Source organism: Mus musculus, chromosome 7 (assembly GCF_000001635.26).
Source record: "Mus musculus strain C57BL/6J chromosome 7, GRCm38.p6 C57BL/6J".
Classification (NCBI taxonomy): Eukaryota; Metazoa; Chordata; class Mammalia; order Rodentia; family Muridae; genus Mus; species Mus musculus.
In genome coordinates, this window is record NC_000073.6 from 125,331,782 (window position 1) to 125,352,308 (window position 20,527).

A 20,527-nucleotide genomic window follows, 5' to 3' on the forward strand; every position below is an offset into this window, starting at 1 on the left:
CTGTGGCCACACTGCTGACAGGATATTTATTGACTTCAGTACTGGCTCGTGGTAGAAGACAAGGTTCTGATCTGTGCTCTTGACTTGACAATGGTCTGAGTTTAGAGTAGGGAAACATGGGGCAGCTGCAGTCAGCCTCCAAGACAGCCAGGTACCATTGGTATTTCCTTATTGAAGACCAAAAGATGGCTGAGAGACTGACAAAGCTGTGCTTTGGGGAAAGGCCTGGCATCTGTTGGCCCAGAATGTGGTTGAGCACCAAGTCATATTGAAGGAAGCTCCCATGTGGCAAGAAGGCTGAGCTGTCGTGAGCCAATCACTGCACTGTGCATCACGATCTACAATCATGACCATCAAGTGAGTCCCACAAGTCCTGCCATGGGAAACAAGAACAGAGCAGATTTGGGCTGTAGGTGACTACTAAGTCAAACCTCCAGTCCATAATGAAGCCAGTCTAGGGAAGGCATGTGCTCATTTTCACTGTGTAAGGGAGTCTTGGTGGGGACAAACCAAGTGAATCAGTCAATGTAATACTGACTGAGTCTTGGAGATGCACAGAGCAGTGCACCAAGAGGCTGTATGACTTTGTGGCATGGCTCCAGCCATACTTCTTGGGACATGTCCCTCATTCCTTTGGCCTTTCACCCAAGAGGATGATGGACACACAAACCTAGCCAGCTCATAGACTATTTGCCTGACTTTTCTTCTGTTCCTCACTTTTCCAATGGGCGAAGATTCAGTCACTGGGAACTACCACGTACCCAGGCTTTTGGCATGCATGCCCTTTGTGGAGCCCACAGATGTAAGCTCACAGAGAGAATACACTGTACACCTTGTAACAGACTCTTAAGTAGTTGCTCTGGGTCACAAAGAGTTTCGTCAGAGAATCGTATAACTTTGTAAGCCAGTCACAATGCTCTTTGTAGCCAGAGGTCAATTCCGGAACTCTTAGGGCAATTTTTTCTTTCTTTGGTTTTCTTGAAGTATGTTATGTGCTCTCTGGGAAGCATGTGAGGAAAGGCAGGGCGCATGCATGGGGAGTTGTTTCTGGGTATGTGTTCCCAGATCCTGCAAGCCAGGACAGCAGCCGGGGCAGGGAGCCTCACTCAGCTCTGCAGACATGTCTTCCAGGACAGGTCCCAAAGGAAAGGGGACCAGGTGGTGTACTTCCAGCCAGAGTGAACTTGTTCTCTGAACAGGTGGCAGCCCTTAGTTCTGGAGAAGAGGAAACTTCATGCCAGCTATCCATTTGTCTCAAATGTTCTTCCTCTTTTCCTTATCCAGATAGTTCATCTATATATCTTCCTCATTCTGCCTGAAGAACTTCCTCAGCCCTGAAGGAGACCAAGCTGGGTTAGAGTGGCACTATTCATGCCTGCCTTATTTAGAAAATACAGTAACTGAACAATATGGGTAAGTACAAGGCCAAACTAATCAGAGATGAGACCTAAAAGAGGAAATATGACTTAAGATTTCATACCTGCAGCAGGTAAGGAGTATATGGATCTCACTCAGGTTAAAATGTCTTCTTTGAACACAGAAAACATTGGAGTTTTGGCCACAGGACTGGGGCATTGTCCTGAATGAGCGAGCCCACTGCTGAGCATGCTAAGTGGCAGATCCACTACATCACTGAGCTGGTAGATATCTTCTCCTCTCCTAACTCGTCAACTTTGGGCCACACAAACCCCTGTGCATGTGTATGTCTACTTAGAGTGAATTCATTGTAAGGTGGGCTTCCAAGAGAAGCACCTTTCCTGCCTAGAAGTGTCCCTCTAGGGGAGGAACAGGGTGGGACTAACGGGAACCAAAAACCTTCGAGTACGTACTGTAAAGTCATCTTGTTTTGTAAATATCTTCCTTGCTTACTCTCATTAAACTCTGGATGCTTAATATCCAACTGTATCCTATCTGAATTCTTCTGTTTTAGGAGCACTAGATCTCTCCCCCATTAAATTATGTACTGTCTCACAGGCTTCAAGCTCTCATTTGGCCCCTGGGTGTTCAAGGCTCTTGGAGACAGGTCAGAATCTCTCATGTGCCATTCCCTACAGTTGGAGGTCAGATTGAGAGGTCACCATCTCTAAAGGCCCTGACAACTCTCCATGGAAGGATGAGTCTTCAGGACAGAAATTATACCCTCTACAGTTGATATCCCACTCCCCAACATCCCCATCTCTCTAGTTTTTTCCCCCAAGGGCCCACGGTTAAGACTCTCCATGAAGTGCTCCATTCCCTATGGCACTGGGACTGAGAGCTAACCCAAAGGGAGGTCTGGGAAGAGCAAGGCAAGGAAGAGCCCATGAGGGTAGTGTAGGCAAAGTTGTGGGAGGAGGGAGCTTTCGTTTGGCTGAAGTTTCTCCTAGGCTTGGTTTGGGAAATAGCAACAGAGGGGCATGGTGAGGAAAGCATAGCGATGGTGAAGATTAGAAACTGAAGCTTGGAGAAGGGAGCTGAACTGAGAATTGTCTAGGGACTCAGTGGTCATCCTAAGATCTCCTATGAAGCCTTGAGGATAGCGGGCAGCAGAAACCAAGTATATGCAGTGTGAGGATGATGCGGGCCTACGGCAAGCCAGAAGCCCTCTCAGACCAGGAGAGGAAACCTAGGTGAACAGGCACTGGCACCACCACCACCACCCTCATCTCAAAGCCCACTGAGTACCTTGATGAGCCAGATCCAGTCAACAAAGTAGAATGCTCAGGTGAAGATACTGGGGTGGACTGAGCACTTTCCAGAATCGCCCTAAGGAAAAGACAGGAGGAGTTAACATGGGGTCAGAAGCACCATGTGAGTCAGGGCCCACGCCGATACACTGGATCAAATCTCCAGGACATGAGACCAAGAATCTGGTGGCACCTGAGCCTGTGGATGGATGTTATTTTAGGAAAGGCAGGGCCAGGTTGGAGAACATCAGCCATAACCAGTGTGACTTTGGAGGCAGCATCTTGTCTCAGACGTTCCCTGTTACAGGTCCATCATGAAGTTCCCTCCAGGATGCTGAATACTCTTGAAGCTGTGAGTTAAAACCAGCCCTTTACCCCTTTGCAGTTTCCAGCCAGGCATTTGGTCTCAGCACCTATCTCTCTGGTCTGCATTCAGAACACTATCATTGGGGCTACCGAGTATCTACAGCAAGCTGTGACTGAAGGACAGAACTCAGATGCTTTCTTGGCAACTGTCCAATTCACCCCAGTCCTCAGCCAATTTCCCAGTCTCCATTCTTGGCATCTATCCTATGTACAGCCTTCTTACGACAAACTTGGTGTCTACTTAGTGTCATCCTGACCAAGCAATGGCCAAGCATCCCAACACCAGTGCCCACCACCACTGTTATGACTGCTTTTGAGAAGGGAAGTATAACTATATCTCTCCATGTTACAGTTAGGCAACTGAGGCACAGAGAGGTAGCCTAGTTTTTCAAAGCTAACCCAGATACACCAGACTATGAACCCAGGAGAGCTATAGCACCTGAGACATTAGCTGGCAGAACACCCTTCACTCCCAGGCCCAAGGCACAATCCGAGGATCCCCCATTTCACCTCCAGAGACACAGCCTGGGTGGGAAGCTATGGACAGACACAAATTTCAGCTGAGTGAGTAGTTCTGTGCCTCAGTTTCCCCATGGTGAAATGGGGATACTGACCTTTCCTTTACATAATATGAAGATTAAAAATAGTGTGTCCTGCCACATGCCTGGACCATGGCAGATGATGAGCAGTACACAGCTGACACTATTCGAGATGAAGCAGGGAGCAAGTGGTAGGCAAGTGAGGAAGCCGAGGTCTCTTCCCAGCCCCGCCACAACTGTCAACTGCACAGCAAGCTCTCCAACGTGACCAATCCAAAACAAACAGCTGACCCACTGCCAGGGACAGTGTGCCAACAGTCACTAGAATTCATTCTCTGCCTACCAAACCCCACTGTGCTGACAGGGAAAAGTGCCTGTAGACTGTTTCAAGCCCATTTGGCAAATGCAATTAATTTGGTCAGCATTAAATTGTCTTTCCATAATTGCATGTGCAGATGCCCAGGCAGAAGAAAGGGACAGGATGAAAAGGCCATTAATGTCACTTGCTGGCCAGCAATTAGCTGTGCTAGCGGGAGATGCTAAAGCCAGCCAGCCACCACAATGGAGGCCCAACTGTCCACTTACTTGCCACCCAGGCTGCAGAAAATCCTGGGAGGCAGCAATTCGTCTGCAGAGTGCTTCTGTGCCACTGGCCACTTCTGAGGAGAGATGGCAGGTTCTGGGGCTGTGCCAACTCCTCTAAGCCCTGGATCTTAAAGTTGTGGGTGTCTTTCCAGCCAAGGCTATGAGCCAGGTCTGAGGTATTGCTAGGACCCTCTCTATATGGGGAGAGTCTGGCTGGCCCAGGCTGAGTCTCCTGTGCACCTAGAGGAGATCTTGGCAGCTTATGCCCACAGAATTCCTATCCTCCCAATTCGTCCAGCTACCTGAGCAAGTCACAGTTAACAAAGCTGGGGGGCTAAACAAACTTCCCTGAAAACTGCCCCTCTGGGGCTTCTCACAAGGTCCTGCCCCCTCCCTGAGGATCTATGGGCCCTGCTAAGGGAGAAGGGGTGATTTTTCCAGTGCTGTAACCAATGTTAAGGGGCCTGTACGCCTCAGTAAATAACCCCTCATTCATGTTCCTGTAAGCAACCCTAGTGAAAGTGATTGGCTCACTACACACACACACACACACACACACACACACACACACACACACACGCACGCACACATGCACACACACACACACACGTAGAAATGAGTGGGGGCACTGGAGAGATTCCTTAGAAGTTAGGAATCCTTGCCACTCTTCTAGAAGACCTGGTTCAATTCCCAGCAACCACATGGTGGCTCACAACCATCTGTAATGGGATCCAATGCCCTCCTCTGGTGTGTCTGAAGACAGCTACAGTGTATTCATATATAGAAAATAAATCTTTTTAAAAATACAGTATATATATGTGTGTGTGTGTGTGTGTGTGTGTGTGTGTGTGTGTGTGTGTCTGTGTGTGTGTGTCTGTGTGTGTGTGTGTGTGTCTGTGTGTATATCTGTGTGTGTGTGTGTGTGTGTGTGTGTGTTTTTATAGTACCCAGGGGCTGGCTGATTATGTAAAATGTCACAACAAAACCCACTATTACGTATAAGTAATATATGCTAACAAGAAACTTTAAAAATAGCCTTCTTGCACCCACACAGTGAGTAAGCTCTCTGTATTCATACCGGCCTCTTAATGCATAAGCAGACCTCTAAGTCAAACAACTCAAGTGCAACGTGACACATAAGTGGAGAGTCCAGTAGGGAAGGGCTGGTCTGAATCACAGCTTTGTTCTGGAGATGGGTCAGGGTGGTGGGCATCTCTCATTGGGATCTGGGAAGTTTTGATTAATTGAGCCTCCCTAGAACCATTTTCCTACTTCAGCTCCTGCTCTTCATTCAGTCATCCCCCTCAGAGTGCAGAATGAAACAAGAAGGAGAAGGAGAGGGACTGGAGAGCTGGCTTAAGCATGAGGCCCTGATTTTAGATCTCCAGAGCCCACCTAAAAAGCTGCCCATGATGGCATGCACCTATAACCTGGTGCTGGGAAGACAGACCCAGGGGAGCAGGGAGGTCATTGGGGCCATCTGGCCTAGTCAAATCGGGAATCTCAAGGTTCAATGAGACATTGTCTCAAAACATAAGGTGGAGAGTGGCGGAGGAAGATAAAGTCGACTTCTGGCCCCTACACTCATGTACGTACACATGTACGCATGTGAACATGAGTGGACAGAGTGGTGAGCAGAGCCATACATGTCAGAAAACCCACCCTCCTCTATGTGAGCCAAGCCTGGCTTGGGTGGGGCAAGACCTAGATCCATCTCTGGTTCTGCCTCCTAAGACATAGCATCTCAGCCCCTCTCCGCTCTCCCACACCACCAGTCAGATCATGAGTGAGAGGCAGACAGACTTGGGAACTTCTGGGTTCATTCCTCCTGGCTCCAGTCCCAGCTGCTGCTCCTGCTAAGGCCTCCACACACCAAGAGTTTGCCTTGGCAGGCATACCTGCTCCAGCTGTACCCCACTTCTCAGACTTGAGGTTCTAAAAGCTAAGCTCATCAGAAGAAGCACCTGAGGGACTCCTTGGGCCCTGTATGGCATAGAGAGGCCAACAAACCTGGTGCCACTAGGTCAGTGGGACATACACCCTCATCAGGCACAGTGGGACATGATTACATATGCCCAACATGAAGGGAGGGGAAGTGGTGAGGAGAGGAGGAAGGAAAAGAATTTCCAGCTCTCATTCCCGCTTGAGAACCTCGTGCTCTCACCCAGATCACCCCACTACTGCCTGTGAACTCCCCACCTCTCACCTGCTGTGCAGGCTTGACCTTACTCCCACCCCCTTCAACAGCCACACAGCCAGCCCACCCACCTGAGACAGGGCCACTTTGCCTGATGATTTTGAGACACACCAAGCCCAGAGATGATCTTCCAGATGCAGCGTGACCTGCATCCCGTGAGCCTCCTTGTCAGTCCTGGAAACCGGCCGCAAACTCCAAACTCTGCTTGCACTGCATCCCTTGAGCACCACTTGCTGGAGACTCCAGCAAAGGAACCGCTCCCATGACAGTGACACAAAGCCAGCACAGCCCACAGTGGGTTTGCCTGGCCTAGAAGGTGTCTAAATATTTAACTAATCCACACTTAAATAGCAGGAAACCACACCAGGACCACCTTTAACACAAGAAGGTGTAAACCAATGCTCCTGCTCAGGCTAGCAGCTGCAGCCTCTTCCAGCAGCCTCCATTCCCATTTGCCGCTAAACTATCCCATCTGGCATTCACATATAGGAATTCTGAAGCAATAACAATAATAAACTCCAGATACCCACCTGTTCCAACTGGAAAGGGGGAAATGCAATCCTTTCTCCTTGCAGACTCCATGAGTATAAGTGTAGAAACCCTAATTGAAACTACACATATACACACAGCGATCCACCTGAGAATGCTCGTGCACACACACACACACACACACACACACACACACACACACACATTCATAAACACTCCCAGAACTAGTGAGTCCAGCAAGATGTCAGGATATGAGATCTATACACAAAGGTCAACTGCATCCTTGTCTATTAATAGTGTACAGATCTAAACTGAACTTTAAATACTAGATTCAATTACTTTCTAAAAAATGAAACACTTGGGAATAAATCTAGCAAAATACCTCAGGGCTTCTAAGCTCAGAACTAAGCAACATGAGCGAAATCAAGGACTATCTTAAGAAATGGAGAGGCCTGCCACATGTTCATGGGTGAGAGGACATGACCCAGGACGTATGTCCATTCTCCCCACATGAATGCACAGGGAAGCAATCCCTATCAAAACCCAGCCATAATGTATGTTTGCAGAAATGAAAACAAACAAACAAAAACAAACAAACAAAAACCCCTGCAGGGACAAATCATGCCACCCGCTTTTGAAACTTACGGTAGCGACACAGTATCAAGACAACGTGGCACAGACAGAAGGACAGACACACAGATCAGTAGAACAGATAGATGCAGCAAACCCACAAACACACCCCCACAAGCAAAGCCAAGGATGTTTTTTCAGTATGCAGGAAACCGTGGCCTCCTATGCAAGCAGCAAGTGCTCTACCACTGAGCCACACCCCAGCCCTGGCCACTGACTGCTGACAAGGACCCAGAGCCCCCTGAAGAAAAGATGGTGCCTTCTGCCAGCACTTGGGGGCCTATAGACAAAAGGCAAGAAGTTCTGAGAGAGAGGGGTCCTTGCTCTGTCCACAGCTCGATGATGGAGCACCAACAACAGTAATGGGCACTCCGTAAGCAATCGAGAAAAACAGGCTAAGTGGCTAAGTGTGAAATAGTTATTTTAACCTTTTTAAGACTATTGCTTTTTGACACTGCGCACCACCTAAAGCCCTGAATGTCTGACAAAGTTAGCCTTAACACAATCAGATGGGTACTATCCTTCCAGCCTGATAGAAGGAAATTTGAAGTTCAATATTTCCCAGTATTACCCAGCATTTAAAAAGTACTTCTAGCATATAACAATTAATGGGGTGTGGGGAAGGCTATGAATTTGAAAGAGAGCAAAGAGGAGCAGAAGGAAGGAAGGGAGCCTCTGTAAGGAGGGAAGGGGAGGGTGAGATGATGCGCATGCATGTTGATCTCACAAATAAAAGCAAACTGAATAAATAAAGACAGGAGAGAGGGGGGAGGGAGGGAGGAGGGATAGAGGGAGGAAGGAAGGAAAAAGGAAAAAAGAAAAGAAGGAAAGGCAAGCTGTGTGTGGATGTGGTGACCATAACTCCTGTGCAGAGACTGGGAGCTCACTGGCTAACCAGATCAGTGAGATCCTAGTCCAGTCTAGTCTAGTCTTGTCTCAAAGGAATTGGAGCAGAGGAAATCATGTCCTCCCCTCGCCTCCAACTGTGTGGGCAATGGCACACTTATGTGCATGCAAAACACCACACACACACACACACACACACACACACACACACACACACACACAGTCTTTTGGATATACACTATCCAGCTGAATCCTTCCGCTCAGCCCTTTCCTCTGAGGAAGGAACTGAAGGCCAGCTAGGGCAGCAACACACACCCGTGATCCTCCAAAAAGGAGGACAGGAGTTGACTGCAATGTCCCCAGGCTCTACCATGGCAGATCATTGCTGCACACATTCCCCCACCCATGCTTCCAACCCCTGCCTAGAAACTGCTTAGTGTATACAGCTTAAATACCAGGGCTCCCAGCGGGGCACGGTTCACCAAGCCAGCTCATTTATTCATTAATTTGCTTTCCATATTTCCAAACAGAGGCGGCTGCAGGCGGGGCAAATCAATATTGCGCTCTTGTGATTCATCTTCGTTCCTGCCATCTCCTGCTCCAGCCCCTTGTGCGGCTCCTCTGAGGGTCCTGAGCACTGACGAATGGGATTCTCTGAGGCAGCCACAGCACGTTAGGAGATTAAATCATTAATATCTGCATCAGTCATTTTTACGAGCCTCCCTTGCCCCAGACTCTGCCGCCCTGTTTAGAGACCCATGCAGGCATGCTGAGGACAGAATCGCCACTTCTGTGGCATGATTGGTTGTGAGAGTCGAAGTATTGATTTTTTTTCTTCTGCATTTCTAAAAGCAGGTATATTGCCCACAGTTGCAGAAACTATTGAGACAAGGTCTGAATTCTGACCAGCTGACCCCACCCACACCCAATGCCACAGGGGTTTTCTACAGATGAAGAAAAAAAATGGTCTTGGAGTTACAGCTTCAAGTTAAGGCCTATGGGTTTCAGGCTGAGTTCCACATTGGGCCTCCTGGGCCTCCCAGGCCTCCCGGGCCTCCCAGCCACCCACAGAGGTGCCTCCTGAGAGGAAACTCATGTTCTGAGATTTCCCCATAACCACATTAAACTTGCATCTTGGGGACCTGGCCCCCAAACTACCCTGGTGACCCACTATAGTAAATACAGAGATGTCAGGTGTAGGGCCTGGTTGGTAACGTGCCTGCCACTGCAGACATGGGAACCTGAGTTCTTATCTGCAGCAGCCACATACAAGGCAGGCATGGTAGGTCATACCTGGAGCCCTAATGCTGAGAGTGGGGAGAGAAGTAAGGGAGGCTGGAGACAGGCAGAACCTTGGGGCATCACAGGCCAGCCACCAAGGCACCAGTGAACTCTGGGTTCAGTGAGAAATCACCACCTCAAAATCCAGGGGGAGGGGCGTGATTGAGGAAGATACCCAAAGTACACCTCTGTCACACAAATACACACACACACACACACACACACACACTCACACACACACACCACACACACACAGGAATGTTTACTTGTATCCACATATGTACACACACACACACACTAAACACGCACAAGCATATAAAATAAACTAAAAGAGACAAAGACCCTGTGTGGGAGCACTTGTCAGGGAGCACTGTCACCTCTGGCTCAACACAGGCCATGGACTAGGACGTCCCTGCTACAAGCAGAGGATACTGGAGCTTTTTAAGATGCTCCCCTCCTTTGTCCCTGGATACTTTCATTTCTACTTTTAGGATATACATAAATACATACATACATATATACACGCACACGTGTGCACGCGTGAGCACATACATACATACATGATGTTAGTAATCAAGTCACCTAACTGGAAGCTTTTTTTCTCTTGAACTCCAAAAAAGCTCTCCTTGGACAGTGAAGAGTCACTTAGGACCCCTAAGAATATTTTATAAAAAGTTACTGAAATGTGTGATATGATCTGCCAAATATGAGATATTTTCATTCATATAATAGATCATAATGATCATAAAGCATAGGTAATTTTATATAATAAACAGACCTCATTCCCCCTCTCCTAAAATTCGGGATTCTCAGGCAGGCAGAGTGAGAACAAAAGCTCCCCCACACCCCACCTTCCATGCATGCCCTGCCAGTGGAACCAAGAGAGGGACCAGAAGCCAAGTGGAGCTACGAGGGCAGACATGGAGAAGAAACTGAAGAGCCGAGTTTGATGCTCTATAAGGGGCTCCTAATATCACCCCATCCCTCACTCCCCCTCTATCTCTGACTGGCCCCACTTTCCTCTCCCACATACACTATCCCAGCCACAGGGACCTCTGGTCCTCTCCCTCATACAACCAGAGTCCTTATATGATCACTTCAGAGTCCTCATATGATCTGTTCCTTCTGCCTGGATTCTGAAAGGCCAGTCCTATGGAACAGAGACTAACTGGACCATCCAAGACCAGTTAAGCCCCAGCCAGTCTATCCATTAACCTCAATAAGTTCAGGCAAGATCATCAAAACCTGCCCCGTGTCAACAGAATACCCAAAGCAAGTAATAGACTCAAAAGAAATTATCTTAGTGGGTTTAAGTCACTTCATTATGAAGGATTTTTTTTTCTTACTCAGAAATAGCTATCTGATACAATAAGCATCTCTGCTCATTACAGTGGAACTCTAATACAAGCATTTCTCATCAGAAGAATAAGAGAGCTGGAAATTTTAGTCTGCTTTTGCCTGGCATCTCAGAAGTGCTCAACTTTTGAGGCTTAGCCTTTTTCTGAACCGGTCCTTCCCTTGGCTTGTGGGACCTTCTATGTCTTAGTGTCTCTTCCTGATGCTGTGACAAAAGACCCTGACAAAAACAACTGAAGCTAGGGTGGGTTTCTTCTGGCTCACAGTCTGAGACCTACTGTGGCAGAGGAGTTCTGGTAACAGGAACTTAGGGCAGCCAGTCACATCGCTTTTATGATCAAGAATTAGGGAATGATAAAAGCTTGTTCTCAGTTTGCTTTCTCCATTTTATACAGTCAAGGGACCCCAGCCCAGGGGATGTTGCCCCCCACAGTGGACAGACAGGCCTTCCTGCTACATCCACTCCAGTAGTGACAAGCGCGACAGGCCCCGAAAACCTGGGCGCTGTTCCGAGGCAAAAAGTCCACGGAAACTTAGTCTCCTGGAATCGTGGCATCCTGTATAAATAATGCTCCAATGTCCTTGCTTTAGTTGGTAAACGGATCTGTGTGCTTCCCCTTAATATTGCTTTATTACAAGTGCTCCTAAGGATTGATATTTTGACATATAGCTAAGTTAGATTCTAGGCAGTCCTTGATCCAACCTTGGGCATGGATAGCTAAATCTCTGCCCTACACAGAAATTTACCATTATCTAGGAAGAAGGAAGTTTGTGGCCTAAAGAGGAACCAGAGTAGATACTTAGAACTATAGATAGTTGAGTTACACCCATACACAAGTATTTACAATGGCCTAGGGGGAAGGTGGACTATTCAATAGACTAGAGTAGGAACTATGGCCCTTGCCCCTGGCTTCTAAGATTAAGTGGACCTTAGGTGGAGCTGTTTTTGATCCCAGTTGTTAACACTGAATTTTACCCCAGTTGGTTCCTGCCAGTTCTTCCGTGTTTGCATTCCTCTGTTTTGTGTAGGAATCCAGTAACCTCTTTGTACCTTGCCGGTGTATCACCCAACTTCCCTAGTTTCTTCTGTATAAAAAGTTTGATGCTTGATTTGACAAATTACATTCAGATCTGTCTGTCAATTCCCACCAACTCCTTGCCCACCTGTGACCAGAGACCCATTCCACACAGACAAGGGACCAAGAGGGTCTGCAGCACCTTCCCACCTTAAATAACCTAATCAAGATAACCAACCGCCACAGGCATGTCCAAAGGCCCATCTACTAGGTGACTATACATCAAGTTGACAGTTTAGATTAGCCTCCAAAGCCCATAATGATCGTAATGATCATACAGTTCTCCCACCTCCATTTATGCTTCCATATTCTTATGTTTCTTTAGAAGAATCACCCTCCAATGATTGTTTCTTGCTAGTCAGCTTTCCTGATCCTATGACAAAATACCTGAGAAAATCAACCTACAGGGAGAAAAGGTTCATCTTGACTCATGGCTCAGAGGGTTCAACCCCTGGTTTCTGGTACAGTTGGTTTAGAGTCCAAGGAGAGGTTCTCTCATGCCTGGGAGAGCATGTGGTGAGGTAGACCTGTTAGCCTCATGGTAGCTGGAGAGCAGGAAAGCTGAGGCCCCAATATCCCCCTGAAAGGCATGAGCTAATGAGTTTGCTTCCATTTAGACTCCATCTCTCAAAGGTCCCACCCCCTCCCAATAGTGCCACAGGTTAAGGACCAAGCCTTACACATGGGCCTCTGGGGACACAAACCATAGCATCCCTCCAGAGCTGGACCCTGTATGTGGTGCTCCTGTCCTGTATTGTAACCTCATATTGCTACCCCACTCATGGGTCCTCACAGCCAGATCCAGGGCACACACTTTCCTTGTGGCAGGCACCAAGAGTGGGTAAGGTGTTCATGCTTGATTTAAAGAAATCATCGCCCATGACCTGAGACTGGTCAAGAAACCTAGAATGACCAATTAGACCTTCCAAAAATGGAGTTTGACCTCAAAGGACAACTTAAGAGGGACAATTCACTGTGACTTCCTTTCCCTCTCCCTCCCTCCTTCTCCTTTCCCCTCTGTCTTTGCTTCCCTCTCCCCCACCTTCCCCCTACTCTTTCTTCCTCTCCAAGCAAATCTTTACCAAGTCCTTAACCTCTCTCATTCCCACCTTCTGTTTTTGGCTCCATCTCCTCCACCCTATTCCAAACCTATTGCATCCCTTCCCTAGATGAACACAAGAACAAACCAAATGGTCTCCCTGCTGTAACATGAACCTCCTCCTTTAACCATAGTCCCTCCTTTATCCAGCAACCCAAAGTACAAGCTTCCCAAATCACGCTCCTGATAGAACTCTGACTTCCCATTGCTCTTATGGAAACAGTTCCTGACAGTGGCAGTAATTTTGTTCTCTCTCACTCTCCACTGACCCACACCTGTGCTCTTGCCTTGGTTCCTGAGGTTATGGGGTCCATGCTCCCCCACCACAGGGCTTTGCTTTTTCACTTCTTCCTAGGATGCTCTTATTGCCACCCTTTGCCTGCCTGTCTCCTTTCAGTCCATAGATCTTAGCTACAACATCACTTCTTAGGCCTCCTGACTAGATTGATGCCCTTAGAATGTACATGAGGCCTTGTGTCACTTTGATTTCTGAACCCATCACTAGCACAGCAGTGAGAATTATTCTTGGCATGGGTACAGAACTACGACATGGTATGTGTGTGCTTCTTTCTTCATGCTAGTACGCAGAGTATTGCTCCTCAGGGTCTGATCCTTCTCAAGAGCCACATCTAGGAGAGAATTAGTAAGATTGGAACCCAGGTCATCTAGACTCCAGAACTAAACTCACTTCATTTCATCATTGATCATCAAATTTGTTTCCACAGGGTCCTGAAGCTCATCTTAGCAAGCAGGGAACCTGAGGGGGGAAAAGTCAGGACTTGAGATGTTATGTTCATCTCTCTGACCACATGGTTTACTACCAAGAAGAATGGGCCCATGCATCCTTTCCCTGCCCACAGCCTCTCCCTGTACAAGACATCACAACCCATCTTAAACTTGTACCCCTGGTCTGTGCTGTCTCCCATGGTTCCCACTCAGGTCTTCTGCATACTCTGTGATCTGTCCAACTCTGTCACCTAACTTCTCCCAAGCCTCCAGCCATGCTCAGTCGTTGGAGAATGTCTCTTCAGGGGGCAGGAGAGATGGCTCAGAAGTTAAGAGCAGTAGCTGCTCTTCTAGAGAACCCAGGTTCTAATCCCAGCACCCATATGGTAGCTCACAACCACCTGTTAACTCCAGTTCCAAGAGATCTAATAATCTCTTCTGGCTTCCTTGGACACCAGGCACATACATAGTATACATTCATACATGCAGGCAAAACATTCATACACATAAAACGGAAATAGCTCCTTTTTAAAATACCTCTTCAGAGGCATGGGAGGTAGCTTAGTGAAGTGAGTAATGTGGACCTGAATTCAGGTGCCCAGCACGCATAAGAAAGCCAGACATGGCAAAATACTCTTCCAGAGATGGGAGGATGGAGACAGGATACCCATGGTTTAGAGATCAGCCAATCTCTCCAATCAGGGAGCTCCAGGTTCAGTGAGAGGGCTGCCTCAAAAAATAAGGAGGAGAGTGATTGAGGAAGACATCTTCCATTGATTCCTGACTTCCATAGGAATGTCCACACCTAAAGACAGACAGACAGATACACACACATACATGCATACCTCACACATCCACTACATACACAAAAGAGGAAGAAAATGTCCCCTCAAGCTAATCTGACTTGGATTCTTTGCTGGCCAAAAGCCAATGGTTGGGTACACATCTTTGGTTCACTCACATATGTGACTTCAATTCTTATTAATAACTTTGGCAGTTTCTTTTTTCCCTCAGTGTTAGTTAGTTTTGCATAGCCATGACCAAAATGTCTAAAGGGAAAATAACTAAGGATTTAGCCAGGCTTACAGCTGCGATGCCAGTGCTTAAGAGACGGGGGTATGAAGAACTCTAGGCTAGCCTGAGTTATGGTATGACACAATCACAAAGAACCAAAAAGATTTTAAAGGAAGAGGGAGGAAGAGGTCCTTCAGGCTGGTTTCAAGACTTCGATGTGCAGTCCTTGGCATCACAGATTCTGAAACTGCAGTGAAAGGAACATCCTAGTTGTGGGTGTGTGTAAAATGCTGTCCACCTCATGGACAACAGAATGCAGAGGATGAAGAAGGGGTTGGAGACCAAGTCTGATCATCTTCTGCATGAACCGGAAAAGAATTAAAGACCCAGAAATGAGCCCACACACCTATAGTCACTTAATCTTTGACAAAGGAGCTAAAACCATTCTGTGGAAAAAAGACAGCATTTTCAACAAATGGTTCTGGCTCAACTGGCAGATAGCAAGTAGAAGAATGCAAATCGATTCATTCTTATCTCCTTGTACAAAGCTCAAGTCCAAGTGGATCAAGGACCTCCACATAAAATCAGAGACACTGAAACTAATAGAAAAGAAAATAGGGAAGAGCCTTGAGGACATGGACACATGGGAAAAATTCCTGAACAGAACACCAATGGCTTATGCTCTAAGATCAAGAATTGACAAATGGAACCTCATAAAATTGCAAAGCTTTTGTAAGGCAAAGGACACTGTCAGTAGGACAAAAGGGCAACCAACAGATTGGGGAAAGATCTTTACCAACCCTACATCTGATAGAAGGCTAATATCCAATATATACAAAGAACTCAAGAAGTTAGACTCCAGAGAACCAAATAACCCTATTAAAAAATGGGATACAGAGTTAAAGAATTCTGAGGAATACCAAATGGCTGAGAAGCATCTAAAGAAATGTTCAACAAAACAACCCTGAGATTCCATCTCACACCAGTTAGAATGGCTAAGATCAAAAACTCAGGTGACAGCAGATGCTGGTGAGGATGTCGAGAACGAGGAACACTCCTCCAGTGCTGGTGGGATTGCAAGCTAGTACAACCACTCTGAAAATCAGTCTGGCGGTTCCTCAGAAAATTGGACATAGTACTACTGGAGGACTCAGCTATACTACTCCTGGGCATATTCCCAGAAGATGCTCCAACATGTAATAAGGACACATGCTCTACTATGTTCATAACAGCCTTATTTATAATAGCCAGAAGCTGGAAAAAACCCAGATGTCCCTCAACAAAGGAATGGATACAGAAAATGTGGTACGTTTACACAATGGAGTACTATGCAACTACTAAAAACAATGAATTCATGAAATTTGTAGGTCTGGAGTATATCATCATGAGTGAGGTAGCCCAATCACAAAAGAACACATATGATCTGCACTCACTGATAAGTGGATATTAGCCCAGACGCTCGGAATACCCAAGATACAATTCACAGACCACATGAAGCTCAAGAAGGAAGACCACAGTGTGGATACTTCGGTCCTTCTTAGAAGGGGGATCAAAATACCTATGGGAGGAGATACAGAGACAAAGTGTGGAGCAGAGACTGAAGGAAAGGTCATCCAGTGACTGCCCCACCTGGGGATCCATCCCATACACAGTCACCAAACGCAGACACCACTGTGGATGCCAACAAGTGCTTGCTGAAAGGAGCCTGATATAGCTGTCTCCTGAGGGGGTCCAACAGTGACTGACAAATACACAGATGGATGCTCTCAATCAACCATTGGACTGAGCACAGGGTCCAGAGTGGAGAAACTAGAGAAAGGACCCAAGGAGCTGAAGGGGTTTGCAGCCCCATAGAAGGAACAACAGTATGAATTAACCAGTATCCCTAGAGCTCCCAGGGACTAAATCACCAACCAAAGAGTACACATAGAAGGACCCATGGCTCCAGCCACATATGGATGGTCTTGTCTCATGAATGGGAAGAGAAGCCCTTGGTCCTGTGAAGGCTCTATGCCCCAATGTAGGGGAATGCCAGGGTCAGGAAGCAGGAGTAGGTGGGTTGGTGAGCAGGGGGGGGGGGGGGGTGTTGCAGTAATTCTCTCCATCCCAAATATGCCCCAGCAATAAAAACACAACTCAATTAACATAAATACATGCTGTAGACCTAGATTGGGCAGATCTACTGCTACACTACCATCTTCCACATCTGTGAGACCCCTTAGAACTTGTGGTTTCTACAGGCCATGTGCTTCTGCTCTGCTTTTCTTCTTCTTCTTCTTCCTCCTCCTCCTCCTGTGTCCTCTCCCTCTTCCATTTTCTCCTCCTTCTCTCCCCACCTTCCACACCACCTTCCATGTTATCTACCCAATCATCAGCTCTCCTTTATTTTACAAATTAAGGTGGGAAGAAGGTTTACAAGAAATCACCTGAGTACTGACTCATTCCAAGTTTGTAGCCACTCAGAGGAGAACAGAATTCACATTAAATATCATTTAATCCCAGGGCTATCCACAACAAGGAGGGAGGGAATGGAGGGTTTGGAGGGGAAACCAGGAAAGGGGGTAACACTTGAAATGTAAATAAAGAAATTTTCTAATAAAAAACAAACAAAAACAAAAAACAAACAACAACAAAAAACTTCTGCATGAACTTGGACTCCATCCTCTGCTTACCAACAAAAATCTCCTGTCATTTCCTCCCAGCTCACCAATTCCACGCTCGATCCTCCTGTTCTTGAACTACTGTCCAGTCTCATTTTCATCTCCAGCCTCTCACCCATCAATCGTAAGAAACTGGCTCCTCTAGAAAACACCAGCTAAGCCTTCCCTGGAACTGGCACCCTCCATGACCCAAGCCATCTCTCCAGGTTCTTACCATCTCATCCAGCTTCGAAATGTTATGGGATCTTGGGTGAGAAGTGGTCATCTAGGATAGCACTGAGGTCATTAGGTCAGGAGCAAAGGGTCAGACAAAAAAAAAGTGTAGTTCTTAAAAAGGCTCAGTCAGAAAAGACAGAGGAGAGGCAACTGGGAAGTGAGGTACTCTGACAGTGAGGCAGCTAGAGATCTGAGGTCAGAGCCATGAAACTGCAGCCAGCCAAGTGAAAAAGCCAGAGAGCCACAGACTTCTGGACACAAAGTAACAGTTAGAATCCCAGCTGCCGGCAGTTACACAACCTAAGGGCAGTTACAGACCTGTGTGCCGTTACAGGCACGAGGCACATACAGCTCTGAGAGCAACCAGAAGCATGAAGGAGACAGAGAAGCACTGGGCTGGGAAAACTTTTATAAGAACAAACAATTCACACCCACTTGATTAGAGATTCCCCAAATTGGGGACCCACCTAAGAGGCTCTGGGTTTGACTTTTTATAGGCTCCAGGGGCCCTCCCCTGTCTTGCCTCATTAGGATCGGCTCTTCCCTAGCCTTAGTTTTTTGTAACAAACAAACAAACAAACAAACAAACAAGGAGCAGCCCTGCTTAAAGGGCCCAGTCCCCGTTTTCCATGTTCCTCTTTACATGTACCATCAAGCCTTATCTCTTTTGCCTGTTTCCCCCTTCTCCTCCCCGACCCCACCGTGGTAAAGTTAGCAAGTGACCACTCACCCCAGATCAGGCATTGACAACAGACCCTAGAAATTATTCCACCCTCGTCTAACTTGATGAACCAATACATCTATCGGGGTTACTTCCTACCCATGTGATTAAGGTGTTACCGGCATCAGTGAAAAGCCCATTCACTCCCAAACCTATATCCCTGAAGCTGCCCACACACCCGGAAGGCAGCTCTGCTGCAACAGTCTCTTTTCCTCTGTATAACTTTGGGGAGGGGGGCTTGAGTGTCTGTCCTGTGACTTTTTGAGCTTCCAGAGTAAGTTTTTCAAGTGCTTTGTGTGTTCTGAACCTCCCTCCTCTCTCCTGGGGACGGGGGTCAATTCAATGAAAGCAGTGCACAACACCTTAGCTGTGCCTTGCCACCAGACCCCATTCCGCTGCCGTGAGTGGCTAAGGGAAGACACCTGAGAACTGATGTATGTCCAATGCCGAGGAGACAGAACCCCCTACCAGTGACCTTGGGACTTGGGACTTGGATAAGTTTCACATAGCGGGTACCTCTGAGATATGTATCCCACACATCGGATGGGGTTACCCAGGAAGATGAATCTCTGCCTTCTGCATACTGCTCGCTAGCTGACAAGCCTGGGTTTCGTTTCCTGCTTCACTTCTCCCCACTCCCTGTGCTGTTTACTGGGGTTATCTTCACGCTCTACTCCATCCTGTTTGATTACCTGATTGTGAGGGACCAGAAAGCCCTCATCTCCTCTGTGTACCATGTCCCTCACCCCACCCCTACTTCTGGACGTGTGTGTGTGTGTGTGTGTGTGTGTGTGTGTGTGTGTGTGTGTGTGTGTGTGTGTTGCACTCATTTTTCCCATGCCCTCTATCATGTGCTGAAGCCCACTGCCTTCAGTGTCTCACCCAAACTGAATTTTAACTATACGAATACAATCTTCCCTTGTGTTGATTCCTCTCTAGCATTCAGTATGTGCCACTCTCTCCTCTCAGGGCCCCCATCCCTGCTTTCATATCACCCTCTGGTTTTCCTTCCACCTGCCATTCCTTCCCACAGACTCTAACTACCTTTTAAATATCAAAGCCCCTAAAGGTTCCACACCCTTGGCCTTCTCTTCTTTTGAGTGTATATGTAACCATACTTTTTGGCTACTTCATTAGGTTCCTATATCTACACCCTTCTCCTTAAGGTTGCTGCCTTCCTGCTGAGTCATAGCGGCTCTCCATTGCCTTGGCCATACTGAGTATGATCTCAAGGACCAGATCTAGATTCTAGCTATCAATCAAATCTCTCTTGTTCTTCTCCGATTAACGTCCCAACCACCCACCCAGTCACCCAAGCCACCCCATTTCCCACCTTGACCCGCACATACACCATAATTTGAATATTAGCTGTTCCTTCATAGACCCATGTGTTGATGTTCGAAGCCTGGGTATCTGTGCCATTTGGGGAGGTTCCAGAAACTTCGAGAACTTGGCAAGAGGAATTAGGTCACATGAAGCATAGCTTAAACCTGGACCCCAGTACTTTTCCCCCTGTTTGCTTTCAGTCTACTATGAGGCAAAGCAGCTACTCGGTTCCCTGCAGCCATGATGCTCTGCCCCAGTAGATGGGGCTGAGAAGTCATGGGTGGGACCCTCCATAACTATGAGCCAAAATAAGTCGTCCCTCCCTGAAGTTGTTTTCTCAAGTATTGGGGTCACAGTGGTGACTAAGCTAACACCACGAGGTTCACACTCTAGACTTTTCCATATCACCACCTATGTGCCTCTCCTGTCCACCAGCACTGGCATTGCCACGGGGTCAAGCCTAGTCACTGTTTTATGTTTATTTGCCCCGCCCCCACAGTCGGTGTTGCTATAGCACAAACCTGAGCAGCTAGCTCCTGATCCTGCTGTGCTTACTGCCAATCCCAGGCATCTGTGACCCATCCCCCACCCCACCCCCCACCCCCAAAGCTAGTGTGCTGTCCTCTCCAATGTCTCTTTGCCCACACTGGACAATCTCCAGCTAGCTCCTGATCCTGCTGTAGTCTGTGGTTACTGCCACCCCCGGGCTTCTGTGACCCCACCACCCCCACTCC

General features: G+C 47.4%; 2 long non-coding RNA genes across 3 annotated transcripts; one reads left to right on the forward strand and one right to left on the reverse strand.

Annotated features, from left to right (window-relative positions):
- Positions 1-18,005, reverse strand: 4933440M02Rik (RIKEN cDNA 4933440M02 gene). 2 transcript variants are annotated; one of them, NR_045803.1, is made up of 4 exons: positions 17,745-18,005; positions 13,819-13,887; positions 2,665-2,745; positions 1-1,334 (listed from the first exon to the last, which is right to left on the reverse strand). It is a non-coding gene; the product is annotated as an RIKEN cDNA 4933440M02 gene (long non-coding RNA). The 2 variants fall into 2 exon arrangements; NR_045804.1 differs by lacking the exon at positions 13,819-13,887.
- On the forward strand, positions 1,278-1,900 carry Gm39085. The gene is made up of 2 exons (XR_869932.3): positions 1,278-1,413; positions 1,541-1,900. It is a non-coding gene; the product is annotated as a predicted gene, 39085 (long non-coding RNA).
- Positions 18,006-20,527: the final 2,522 nt, after the last annotated feature.